Consider the following 12,278-nt stretch of genomic DNA (forward strand, 5'->3'; position numbering starts at 1 on the left):
TGGTATCGAAGGCCTTTGTGAGGTCTAGGTAGGCTGTGTGGACCACCTTTCCCTCATCTATAGCCTTAGTAACTGTCTCAAATAAGTCCACCAGGTTTAGGAGGCATGATCTGCCCTTAACAAAGCCGAACAGGGTAGGGTCCAGTGTTTGGAGGTTCCCAGTGTCTCTGTTAATGAGATCTTTGATGATGTGCTCCATAGCCTTGCAGACCAAGCTAGTCAGGCTTATGGACCAATAGTTCCCGGGGTCTGTTGTGGCTCCACCTTTGTGGAATGGAATAACCATTGCTGTGCGCCACTCTATGGGCACATAGCCTGTGGAGAGGCTGAGTTTGAGCAGTGTGTTTAGGTGAGGGGTTAGTTCATCTTTGAGCTCATGTAGGACGCAGCCTGGGACACCGTCCGGTCCCATTGATGCTGTGTTTTTGGCTTTGGAGAGGGCTGTTTTAACCTGGGTGTCTGTGATGTCAGGGGCACTACATTTTTTTGGTATGGTTATGGGCCCTTTTGGGGATGGGAGGGGGGTTAAGTTTGCACTGAACCTGTCTGCCAGGATGTTGGCGATATCGGTCAGTTCAGTGTATTTTGTGCCATTCTGCACTAACTCCAAGCAGATCTGGGAATTGCCACTTAGATTCTTGGCATAGCTAAAGAATGCCTTGTGGTTATCTTTGGAGTTCTTGCCAGTTTCTTTCGAAGCTAGCCTTGGATGATTTTATGAGGGATCTGTACTAGTTTCCTCCTCCTATTGTATAGCTTGTTTATGGCAGGGGTCCACCAGACTGGTTTCCTTTTCTTGGAGGAGTGAATCTTGGTTTTGCTTGGGATAGCACGATCTATGCATTCTTGTAGGTGCCCATAGAGTGCATTAGTAAAGGATTTTGCAGCTTGGGCAGCATTATCCTTTAGCATGGAGGATTTGAAACTTTCCACCTCTGTCTTAAGTACTGTAAAGTTTGCTTTTGAAAAGTTTTTCATGGTGTTTTTTTTTTTGACCGGGGGTGGGGGCAGAATGTGGATATCCAGAGTGATTAGTTTATGGTTAGCTCTAACCAGCGAGGGGTTGACCTCCAGTGTGGAACACCGGTCGCCCATGTTGGTGACGACCAGGGCCAATATGTTGTCACCTCTGGTGGGGATGTTTTCCAGTTGATCCAGGGCGTTTGAGTTTATAAATTGTAGGAAATGTTGGGCAAGGGAATTAGTACTTGAGTAGTTCTTCCAGTTAATGTTTGGGTAATTGAAATCACCCAATATCAGGGTGTTTGGTAGGAACTTTGTTTTCCAGTGTTTCCAAAAATGCGGAATGGGGGTCGTGGGACATGGTGGGTGATCTGTAGCAAGCTACAATTTGAATTGCAGTTTTGCCTATTGTTGCATGTGGATGATCTCTGAAGCATTGTTCTCTGCCACTAACCTGGAGGTGTGGGTATCCTTGATGAATATGGATACGCCCCTGCCTTTATTATTTCGGTCCAGGTTTTGTGGCTGAAATGTATGGTATGAGTTGTAGTCTGGTAGCGCTGGGGTGCTCTCTGGAGCCTTAAACCAGGTTTGTGTTACTGCACATATATCGATTTTCTCCATACTGAGGAGTGCCTCGAGTGCATGCATTTTGAGGTTTAGACTACTGACATTGAGTAGCATTATCCTCAGTTTTTTTGTTACTTGTGCTATTTATGGTGGTGGGTTTATCTTTTGCGCCTTGTCTAAAAAAGGCACTATGGGGGTGGCAAGAGCCTTGGCCAGTATTCGAAAGCCTAAGGGTGACAGGTGCAAGCCGTCTCTAGCGAAGCAGCGTGGCTTGTAGAGTATGTCATCCCAGGCTGACCGACACTGGATCCCCTTTGAATGACACCAGAAGCTTAGCCAATTGTTGAAATTGATAATTTTTTCTTTGTACCGTGGTATCATTCTTGGTGAGGGCAGGATGCTACTCAGGGTCAGGGTCATACTGGCCTGGGCTAACATGATCAGAGCGCTCTGCCATGTCTCTTTTCATGTAGTCCAGGGAGGTACGGCTCAGGTCATTCACACCAACATGGACAATGACAGAGTTGTATTTGTACTTGTTCTGGAGTGACCTGAGTGCTTATGTTATGTGGTGGATCCTGGCACCCGACAGGCAGCTAACAGTAACCTTCTTGTTCAGCCTAGTGAGTGGGACGTCAGTGTGCCTGACTATAGAGTCATCTAGTACTCGTGTGTTGGGTATGTTATTTTGCCTTAAGGGCTGTGATTCCATGGCACACTGGTTTTGTGAAGTATATGTTTCATGGTTTGTGTTGTGGGGTGGAAGTTGCTTGGATGTCTGCTTTGGAGGTCTCTGTTGCTTTTGCAGATTTTTATTTACAGCCTTCGAGTATGTTTTTGTGTATTTGTGTGTTTTTACTGGTGCTGGTTTCATAGGTCTATGTGAGACTGGTGGTGTGATGCAAGTAATTCCCTTCTCCTCTTGACTGTCTGGTCCAGTCTTGGGTTGAGAGAGCTTAGCCTCCACTTTGGTTGTATAATTGCATCTCTTGCATGTATTAGTGTTTGATAGTAGGAGGAGAGGGTTGTCTGTGTACATGAGGCAGTTGAATCTGGGCATTTTGAGGAAATATTACACCAGTTAGACCAGAGAGTACACCTGAAACTGCCCTTTGGACATGCCCGGATAGGTACAGCTGTTTTACTGATTGGCTGGTAAGGTCGACTAGAGGGCCTTGTCCTTCTCTACAGCATAGGGGAAGTCTAGTGTTAAGGTTTATTAGTGCTTGCTATGAGTTTTGAGCAAGTGCCGGGCTGAGAAGTGAATGGTTTGAGTGCTTAAGTTGCAAGTTTGTGTAGTTCCAAGGGAAAAATCGAAGAGTAGACCTTGTGGAGCCAGGAATAGTTATACCCTAGCTAACCGGCGCTGTGAGGCACGCAAAACCGCGCTAATGCGGGTTTTATAACAGGGAAATGAAAGAGATGGAAATTAGCTTAAATGGCCAATAAACTAATTATTTCTGGTCTGAAACCACTCCTCCAGGGACAGATAGGCTGCTCAAAGCTCCCCTTTCTGACAGGTGAACAGAGAAACTTTCTTCTATCCAAGTAAGGTATGGATAAATACAGAAACTTGTAACACAGCCCTGAATTCAGCACTAACCTGAAAACTGGACTAGACTAGCTTAGAAAGGCGGGAAAACAAATATATATATATATATTTTTTTTTCAGAAAATAAAGCAGATACAATAAAAAAAAACACTTTAAATGCACAGAAATGGCTATCACACTTGAGTGTGTAGCCTACAACAGTTAAACAGGCAATTTAAACATAAAAACAACTTTGTTAAAGTGCAGGCAGTAAAATAAGTACAATATGTAGCTGAAACAAGCTTTTTAAATCACAGAAACTCTAAAAAAAAATTGGTGTTTTAGGCGGAATTAGATAAAGGCAGCAAGAAAATGCAGAAAATGATAATTAATAACTCCATAGTCTCTCTGTTGTCTTTCTGCTGCTGTAGAACTCTGCAGGGCACCAGGCAGGAGCTTGCTGAGATGTATACAAGCAAGTATTTGTATTCCACCTAAAAAATCTTGGGAGAAATAATCAACTTTCAGCAGGGAATATTATTTGTATGTGGGGACTGGAATTTGATTTGCAGCAATGAGGATGTACCTGGGTGGACTAGAAGGGAAAAATGTAACAAAAAAGGTAAAATTTATGAAAATGTTTGATATGAAATATATGATTTCAGTATTAGAAACTCGGGACAGAATTTACATATTCCCCAAGGTACAACAACTAAGCCAGACTAGACAGAAATTATATTTCACAGGAACATGTGCATTTAATTGAAAACGTTGACACTCATCCAGCAATATTTCGGATCATGTGCCAGTAATTACTAAGGTAAATTACAGGGTAATGAAGTAAAGATGAGATGCTGGTAATTCTCCACCTACCGGTTAAAAAGAGAGGAATGTAAGGAATGGGTAGTGGAGGTTGTTCAGGAGTTATAAGAGAAGATAGAAAGTACTCCAGAAGTTATAGCTAGTGAGTGGGATAAAATGAAAGTAAAGTTTAAACCTAGGGTAGAAATAAAAAGCGATCCGGTTAAGAAGTTTGTTTGTGTCTTTCGGCTTTTCCCGGTTAGGGGTCGCCACAGAGGAACTCTGGTCTGCTAATGATTGGCAGTTGATTTTTACGTACTGGCTTGCCAGGCCTGACGCACAACCTTCAACGAAGGTACGCCCATTCACGCATGTCTCCACGCACAAGACGCTCTAGCTGAGAATTGAACCGGACAGCGTCTTACTGTGAGGCGACAACACTACCACAGCACCACCACTAAAAAGAATTATTTAGAGGGGCTGACAAAGGTTAAAGTATTATAGAATAAGGGGAATATCACAGAACAAGAAGAGGCAAGATTGCAGAGTGCTAAATAGACAATAAGGGAGCACCTGGATAATATGCATGGGTTTTAGAATGCTTGTTGTTAAGGAACTGTTTTTTGATCACTCCAGAGCACAAAAAACTTTTGATAAAGTGACTTAAGCAAGATAAAGTAGAAAGATTTGTTGCCAAACTTAGGGAGCCTGTAACAAGAAAAATAACCAGAGATCCTGTAGCGCTATTGGAGATATTTCAGAAACTTTATGAAAACTTTTATGAAGCAGACAAGTGGGGAAATGAAGAAAAAACACAAATGGAAGTATTTATGGACAACTTAAATATGCCAAGGTCAGAGGTAAATGAGGTTCAACAATTAACTGTTAAGATAGGAGGAGATGAGGTAAAAATGGTGATGTATAACCAGTCTGCTGGTAAGGCTGCAGGAATAGATGGTATTCTAGTGGAGGTTTGGAAACTAGGACTTAGGAAAATGATAAAGATCTGGAAGGTTTTTCTTAACAGTATTTTAAAATGAGGGGAGGCACCAGCATCCTGGATTAAAAAAAAAAATCTGATCCAGATTCATATAGGCCTATTGCAATTTTAAACCATGATTATAAAGCATTTATATCTACAGTGGCTAAAAGAATGGCAAAGGTAATGCCAAAAGTGATACATATGGAGCAGTGTGGCTTTGTGGAGTGGATGCAAACATATGACATTTAATAGAAAATTTCTTATACATAGCACAAGCAAATAATTATAATTCCAAATGGAAAGAGATGATGATTACACGGGGGGGGGGGGGCTCAAATAACAGGAAGAGACTGGGATTTTGTATGCAGGTCTTTAAGGAGAACAATAATAATCATACAAAATATTACATTCATGAAGTAGCAGAAGGTATTCTACCAACTAAGCCAGTAGGGGAATGAAGAAAGGAGATTCTGCAGATAAGGATGACTCTAATTAGGGATACAGACAATAGGCAAGAGGGGCGGAAATATATTGGAGAAAATTGGAAAAGGGACCCAAGGTATTGGGAGCAAATAATAGAGAGGAAAGGCTAATAGAATGGGAAGACGCCAAGAACTTATTTGGACTGCAGGTTAGAGATTGCCTTCCATACCAAAGATTGATTTCAGAGTATAGGCAAAGAGAAAGAAACGGGATCCTAAATAAAAAAAACAGCACTGTTAAGAGTTTTTGGTAGAATCTAGAACAGAAGTTGTTGTTAAAGGAGTAATTAGCAGAGCATATAAAATATTGCATGATAACTATAAGAATCAATCAAAGGAGGTTAGGAAGGTTTGGGAAGAGAGATTGGATAAGCAATTCACAAAGAAACAATGGGGGGGATATATGTATGTCTCCAAAATATGCAACAAAATCTAGAAGATTTAGGATCTTTGCCTGGAAGTGTTTACATAGGTATTTTTATACACCAAGCAGACTCCAAAGAATTTTTCCTTGGGTAGACAGCAAAAGTTGGAGGTATGATGGGGAAGAAAGAGGTAACTGGAACATATTTTCTGGGAGTGCAATGAGTTGTCAGACTTTACAGATTCCCTGCAGTCTGCACTGTTGGAGATGCTGGGTGAGCAAATTGGAGTAACTAGGGAAATTATTTTGTTTTAGGTATGATACAGATATAGACGTAGTAAGGCCTTGCTGAGTCTATGATGGCTGCCAAAAAAGCAATTACTAGAAAATGGAAATCGATGTCTAAACCAACTTTACTTGAAGTAACAAAGATAGTAACAGAGATAAAACCAACTGGAACTGGGATCTTTGGAAAAGGGTAGGAGCAAATTACATAGGAAAAAATGGGAAATGTGGGATTCATACATGCAGAGGAGAACGAGATTTAAAAGAAGGCAGGATTTGAATGAACTATATAATGGTTGACAGACTGGATATATTAAAGGTGATGTATAATGTTTGCAGCTACAGTTGTGTTGGCACGGTTTGTAAGGTATAATGTTTGCAACTGGAAAAAAAAACATTAATAAAATATTGATGATCCAGAGGGAAGCAGAATGTAATAAAATACTGCTGCTATTGGTGGCTGTTGATGCAAAGAAAGAATTTGACAGGGGAAGCTGAGATTTTGAGTAGGGCAATGGAAGCATTTGCATTTCCTGATAACAATAATAAGGTTAATTAGAAGGATATATGATCAAAGGCAAAAATCAAAGTGGAAGGGTTCCTTTCTGATCAGTTGTGCCTCTACAGAGGAACCTGGCAGGGGTTTCCTCTTTCCTCTTTGCTGTTTGCATTGTATTTAGAATCATTACCAAAGAAAATAAGGGACTCAGAAATTCAAAGATATAATTGGTATGATATTTAAAAAACATTGTAATTATTTGCAGATTATATTATTTTCTACTTGATGGAACTGGAAAAAGGACATCTCAGTGTTGTGGAACATTTTAAGAAAGTTACATGTTTTGGGATATAAAACCAATGAAGATAAAACAAAGGCTGTAGCTATAAACTATGTACCCACACATAAATTGATTCAGCAGTACCCATATTTTTGGGGTATGGATTAAAAAGGATTATTTTATGGCAATTAAGGATATGTGTGAAGAGGCTAAAAATGTAATACAAAAACTGAAAAACTGGAAGCTCTTGCTTATGAATATCAATATACAAGTAGTATTTTTTTTATTCCCTTTAGGTTTGTACACCAGTTAAGCAGATTTTTATCAACCAGAGAAGTTGTGGATAGTAATTAATAAAGAGTTGAAGGATTTTATTTGGGAGGGGAAGAGGGCAAGAGTCAAGTAGAATAAGTTAATCCTCCAAATAAACAAGGTTAGGATTACAAGATTTTAAAGGATATTTTAAAGCTACACAATTAAGGCTGCTATGCATAACACAAGCAGAAAGATGCAATTCAAAGTGGAAAGGGACAATGATGAAGCAGGAGTGTAATTCAAGAAATAAGGAAAGAGGAGGATTTTGGATGCAGATCTTTGAGGAGAACAGTCATACACACTGTTGTATTCCTAAACTAGCAGAAATTATTCTAAGAACTAAGCCAACCCAGGAGTGGAGAAAGGAGATTCTACTGATAAGGATGACTGCAATTAAGGGCACAGAGGATAGGTAAGAGGGTCCCGGAATTTACTGGAAGAAGCTGGCAAATGAACCGAGGTATTGGTGACAAGTAATTAGAGTGGGAGAGGTTATAGAGTGAGAAGAGACCAAGAAGACGTTTGGATTGCAGACTAGTGATTCTTTTTATCAGGGATTGATATCAGTGTATAGACAAAGAGAAAGGGATGGGGGAGTTCTAAATAAAAGACCTGATCTGGCTGAGGTTTTAATTGAATCTAGAAGAAAATCTGCTGTTAAAAGGGATACTTAGTAGGGCATATAAAATATTGTATGATAACTATAGGAATCAATTGGGAGAAGTCAGAAAAATTTGAGAAGAGAGATTAGATATGCAGTTCATAGGAGGACATATATAAGGCTCCCACATTTTCAAGAAAATGTAGATTTAGAATCTTTGCCTGGAAGTGTTTGCATAGATACTTTTATACCCCAAACAAACTTGAAATAGATGGCAAATGTTGGAGGTGTAATGGGGAAGAAAGAGGTACCTGAGAGCATATACATGTAATGAGTTGGCAGACTTTAAATAATCCCTACAAAGTACTTTGTCAAGAAGACTGGGTGAGTAAAGGCATGTAACTAAGGAAATTATTTTTTTGAGATGGGATACAGGATCTGAACTGGCTAGACATAGTAAGGCCTTGTTAAGTTTAATTTTGGTGGCTGCCAAAAAACAGTTACTAAAAAATGGAAATCAGAGTCTAAACCAAGTATATTTGTAGTAGTAAATATTATAATGAGATAAAAGAAAAGGGGAGGAATAAATTATATAGAATAAAATGTAAATTGTTGGAACAATACATGCAGAAGATGTTTTGGAGGAGTGAGGTTAAAGAGAAGGCAGGAGTTGAACAACATTTGTAAATTTGTTTGATTATATGGTATAGATCAATATATGTAATGGATAATGTTTGTAAATGTGGTCTGATAACTTTTATATAAATGTAAGTTTGCCTAAGTCACAAGCAGTAATTCAATAAAGGCATTTAAAAAAAAGATTTATGCCTTAGGAAAGAGAACACTCTGTTTAAGGGATTAACATAGACAAACTAAAGAAATCATGTGGAAATAAATGCTTCCAAAGTACATTCAGAAAATGCTTGTACAAAGCCCTAATATTGCAGGGGCTGTTACTTCAATCTAGAGAATTATAATCTGAATGTGAAATAACATACAAGGCAAAGAACTGCATGAGGTAGGTGCTATGAGTAGAGCACGTTTTCCTCCAGAGATGAGGGAAAAACTGCCAGAAGAACTGGAAATTCCTTTGATAATAACTTTACCAGTAAAAGAAGAAGCAAGTGTTTCAGAAGTGTACTGGCACTGATTTACGAATGCAACTACTGAAAAAACTAATCACAATTGGGAGCAGTAAAGTGTACAGACTTGACACTTTGGCCACAAAGATCAATGTGGATAGACTGAAGAGTACAGAATTGTGCCAAGTAGTGCTCACCGTAATAAACTAAATGTACCACGGCTTACTTCCCCGTGAAATCGGTATGATGTCTGTTAGAGGTGGAGTTACGCATTCATTCAACTTAGTTTTACAAATTAGTCATAAAGTCTGCACATTCTCCAGACTTTTAATAAGAAGCACCTGTTATGGTTTGCAACAAATACTCTGAAATCCCCCCCCCCCCTTTTCAGTAAAACAGTAGCTGAAAAAACTTTCTCCAAAATGAGTCTTGCTTGTTGGATTAACCTTCCTGCAGAGGTAGGCACCAGCAAATAGTTGCAAATCTCCAGAGCAAGCTTGGGGTTACCTATAAAATGAATACTGCTGTAAATGCTTCAGGAACATTGGAATTTTCATGCACGTATACCAGGGCATTTTTAGTACCCATTGAATTCCTTTAGTTTGACCTAAGTTCATCATCATCATTACCCCCCCCCCCCCATTTTTACGTGTGGTTTGGGTGTCACATTAACATTAATCAGTGTTACAAGTCACCTGCAGCCAATATTTACACTAACAATTGGGAACATTTGGGTAACATTGTAAAATATGCTTTGTACTGCGTTACACATATTGTTACTTATTTCTAATGTGCTTTTTCTGTAATATTGTTGTGCTTGTTTAACTTGTATGTGCAATGTTCTGCATAAATTGCTTTTCCAGAGGTAACTCGGGTCATGGCTGACAGGGGCCCCAGGGCCAGTCAGTCTACCCAATTTAATGAGTGAATTAATAAATAAATGCTCCATACCCGGTAGCAGATCACCCTTGGAGCTGACTGGGTATAGTATTTTTCACTTCAAAGACCAGAATCTCATATGGACTATTGTTTCAGCTTTCCTGAAGTAATGAAACAGACACAAGTACAACTGTCATTATGTTAAAGGCTGCGCTTCTAAGATGAGGGATACCTGACATTGTCACATCTTGCGGTGGTCCACAGTACACAAGTCAAGAATTCAGAATATCTTTGCATGACTGGGGATTCAGAAACATACATCCATTCCACATTATCCTCAATCTAGTGGACAGATGAAAAGAGCAAAAAATATAAGGGTTCTTATCTTACATTTTTGGAATATGGGAACATTTTACTGCAAGGACTCAGTCTCTTAACGTTGCATGTATTAATAGGCAGAAAGTGGGAATCAGACTGCCTAGTTATTCTACATTGTGTCTGAAAACTACCATAAAGTGAAAGAAGTGTTCAAAATAAATAAATCAGTTACCACAGTACTGGTGTGATAAGTACTGCAGAAGTCTGATTTACTGGTTGGAGATAAAATTAAGAATTCAAAAGCCATTCAAAAGTCAACAGTCTGAAGTTGAAGTTCTTGATAATACAAATGAGCCAAGACCCTAAGTAGTTGTGGAGAAGATCATAAGCTTTAGAGAAGAAACTTTTGAAATCTGTACAAGACATTTGTGTCAATTGAAGTTCCAGAAATTAATTAGTCAATTCATTAAATGTATTTGTCTTGTTTACTGGGAACGTCTAACTGGGTAATACCCATTTTCAGCAGAGGCCCAGGGAGAAAATCTCCATTTGCTTACATTGTATTATACTAAGTTTCAGTTAAACACACACTAGTTACATTTCTATTTACATTTATACACAAGCAGGAGTTACATTTATACATTCTAAAATTTTACAGAGGTGGAAGTTACTAAAAAGCCAGTTTGCAACTTAGTGGATGGTGCAGGCAGCACAGTTTGCAACTTAGTGGATGGTGCAGGCAGCAGTTACTTATTAAATTGTTTTGTCACTTTGGTGAGAGGTTGAGTGTATTCTGTTTAAGGAGCGTATTTGGAGAGTATCGTACAGTGAGCACAAAGTCTCTACCTTGTGATGAGCATGTGCAGGACCAGGATTGGTTAAGATGTTGTTTAAGCGGTGGTTTAAAAGTGTTGAGTTTGTTGGAGAGTTTTATTTGTGTGGGGATACTATTCCAGAGCTGAGCAACATATTGAGAGTAGAGCTAGTCTCTTGGAACATTATTTGACTTATTTGTGAGTAATAAGAAAGTGTTAATAGAACAGAAGTCCCTTGCCATACAGTAGGACAGTAGTAAGTTTTCTAGTGCAGGCCACTTTTCTGGATGATGAATGAGTTTGTGTGCTGTAGTTAGTTGTGAATACGGTAGGTAGTTGTGCAGTTCAAGCCAGTTTAATTTCTTTAAGCTGTGACAATGGTGGGTCCTTTGAGGGAGATTGGTGGCAAATTCAGCTACTTTATTGTGGCAGGAGGCAAGTTTCTTTCTTGAGTATTATTTAAGTTGATTAGGATAGGAACAGTGTATTAAGAGAGTCTGCAGTAAGAGTCTGGCGGCTGTGGCTAGAGAAGGACGAGCAAACTGCAGTTTATCACAGCCAGCCAGCACTTTCACAGAAAAAGCAGAGACTCTACAAAGTTGTGTCTCCAAATGAAGTTATAGTGCAACAGGAACTGTCTGTAAAAGTAAAACAGATTTCCATTATAAATAACTCTGCTAAATTCTGGAATTATGGCGGACTGTTGAAGAAATCAGGCAGTCTCCATTGTATGGATGTCAACATACAGCTTAGAGTTTACGTAGACGTAACCTGATATCTTTCTATCCTTTTTAAAGTCCTTATTTCAGGAGCAATACAGAATTCTGAAGATCAAAATCCTGAAAACACACAGGATACCAACACTTACTATATTCCAACACAAGTATATACAGAAACATATTACCCTTCAACTATACGCAGGGGAGCAAGCCCCCCTGCAGCCCCCATGTTGGGGGCTGCACCCCCCCCCACACCCCTGCTACTTAAATATGACAACTCCGAGATTGCACTTCAGTACACTAAGTGCAGTCTTGGAGTTGATCTATTTAGGTAGCAGGGGGTGTGGGGGTGCAGCCCCTTTTATGGGAGTGCAGGGGGGGCTTGCTCCCCTGCTTATACTTGGAGAAGAGTAATATGGTTTGTGTTTTGTTTCTGTAAGTACTTGTGCTAGAATGTAGTAAGTTTAGGTATCCTGTGTGTTTTCAGGATTTTGAACTTTCAGGATTTTGAACTTTCAGGATTTTGGGCTTTCAGGATTTTGAACTTTCAGGATTCTGTAGCACTCCCTTATTTCGTATCAGAGTTTTTAAGCTTCCCCTTTGCAGATGGTTATCTAATTGTAGTGAATTTTGTCACCATAAACATGGGAAGCTTTTTGTCTAACTTGAAGGAGTCATTTCCCTGGAGCCATGGTTACTTCTGCCCATGGTTACTTCTGCCCATGGTTACTTCTGCCCATGGTTACTTCTGCCTTCCTAGTCGGGCCTTCCCTAATGTATTTTAGAGGCATT

General features: G+C 39.5%; 1 protein-coding gene across 1 annotated transcript in view; it reads left to right on the forward strand.

Moving 5' to 3' along the window:
• Nucleotides 1-12,278, forward strand: part of MAN2B1 (mannosidase alpha class 2B member 1) — a 1,009,708-nt gene that overhangs the window by 352,840 nt on the left and 644,590 nt on the right. The gene's annotated exons all lie outside the window — the stretch shown is intronic.

The sequence above is a fragment of the Protopterus annectens genome, chromosome 9.part0, assembly GCF_019279795.1.
Source record: "Protopterus annectens isolate FY-2018-M chromosome 9.part0, PAN1.0, whole genome shotgun sequence".
Classification (NCBI taxonomy): Eukaryota; Metazoa; Chordata; order Ceratodontiformes; family Protopteridae; genus Protopterus; species Protopterus annectens.